Genomic DNA, 1,974 nt, shown 5'->3' with positions numbered 1-1,974 from the left:
AGAGAGAGAGAGGGGACAGGCTGAGAGAGAGAGAGAGAGAGGGACAGACTGAGAGAGAGAGAGGGACAGACTGAGAGAGAGAGAGAGAGAGAGGGACAGACTGAGAGAGAGACAGAGAGAGAGAGAGACGGACAGACTGAGAGACAGAGACAGAGAGAGAGAGAGAAAAGGGACAGAGAGGAGAGAGGACAGGGACTGAGAGAGAGAGAGAGAGGGAGGGACAGACTGAGAGAGAGAGGAGAGAGAGAGAGAGAGGGACAGACTGAGAGAGAGAGAGAGAGAGGAGAGGGGGACAGACTGAGAGAGAGAGAGAGAGAGAGAGGGACAGACTGAGAGAGAGAGAGAGAGAGAGAGAGGACAGACTGAGAGAGAGAGAGAGAGAGAGGGACAGACTGAGAGAGAGAGAGAGAGAGAGAGAGGGACAGACTGAGAGAGAGAGAGAAGAGAGGGACAGACTGAGAGAGAGAGAGAGGGACAGACTGAGAGAGAGAGAGAGAGAGGGACAGACTGAGAGAAGAGAGAGAGAGAGAGGGACAGACTGAGAGAGGGAGAGAGAGAGGACAGACTGAGAGAGAGAGAGAGAGAGAGAGAGGGACAGACTGAGAGAGAGAGAGAGAGAGAGAGGACAGACTGAGAGAGAGAGAGAGAGACTGAGAGAGGGACAGACTGAGAGAGAGAGAGAGAGAGGAGAGGGACAGACGAGAGAGAGAGAGGGAGGCAGAGAGAGAGAGGGACAGACTTAGAGAGAGAGAGAGGGAGAGGACAGACTGAGGAGAGAGAGAGGAGAGAGAGGGAGAGGGACAGACTGAGAGAGGGAGAGGGACAGACTGAGAGGAGAGAGAGAGAGAGGGACAGACTGAGAGAGAGAGGGAGAGGGACAGATTGAGAGAAGGAGAGACTGAGAGAGAGAGGGACAGACTGAGAGAGAGAGGGACTGAGAGAGGGACAGACTGAGAGAGGAACAGACTGAGAGAGAGAGGGAGGGACAGACTGAGAGAGAGAGAGGGACAGACTGAGAGAGAGAGAGATGGACAGACAGAGAGAGAGAGACAGACTGAGAGATAGAGAGAGATGGACACGACTGAGAGAGGGAGAGAGAGAGAGACAGACTGAGAGATAGAGAGAGATGGACGAGACTGAGAGAGGGAGAGAGAGAGAGACAGACTGAGAGATAGAGAGAGATGGACAGACTGAGAGAGGGAGAGAGAGAGACAGACTGAGACAGGGACAGACTGAGAGAGAGGAGAGGGACAGACTGAGAGAGAGGGACAGACTGAGAGAGAAGAGAGAGGAGAGAGGGGACAGACTGAGAGAGAGAGAGGGAGGAGAGAAAGATAGACTGAGAGAGGGGGGGGGGAGAGGGACAGACTGAGAGAGGGAGAGAGAGAGACAGACTGAGACAGGGACAGACTGAGAGAGAGAGAGAGGACAGACTGAGAGAGGGACAGACTGAGAGAGAGAGAGAGACAGACAGACTGAGAGAGAGAGAGAGGGAGAGACAGACTGAGAGAGAGAGAGAGACAGACTGAGAGAGAGAGAAAGAGAGAGGCAGAGGGAGAGACTGTGAGAGATTTGGGCAGCGAGAGAGACCCTCCGTCAGTGCCCGCTTCCTCAGCACTGACCCTCTGACAGTGCCCCCTCCCTCAGCACTGACCCTCTGACAGTGCCCACTCCCTCAGCACTGACCCTCTGACAGTGCCCGCTCCCTCAGCACTGACCCTCTGACAGTGCCCCCTCCCTCAGCACTGACCCACCCGACAGTGCCCCGCTCCCTCAGCGCTGACCCTCCGACAGTGCCCGCTCCCTCAGCACTGACCCTCCGACAGTGCCCACTCCCTCAGCACTGACCCTCCGACAGTGCTCGCTCCTCAGCACCGACCCTCCGACAGTGCCCGCTCCCTCAGCACTGACCCTCCGACAGTGCCCGCTCCTCAGCACCGACCCCTCCGACAGTGCCCCGCTCCCTCAGCACTG

This window comes from Chiloscyllium punctatum, chromosome 30 (assembly GCF_047496795.1).
Source record: "Chiloscyllium punctatum isolate Juve2018m chromosome 30, sChiPun1.3, whole genome shotgun sequence".
In the NCBI taxonomy this organism is placed as follows: Eukaryota; Metazoa; Chordata; class Chondrichthyes; order Orectolobiformes; family Hemiscylliidae; genus Chiloscyllium; species Chiloscyllium punctatum.
The sequence above is the reverse complement of the archived record's forward strand: the minus strand, read 5'-3'. Positions refer to the sequence as shown.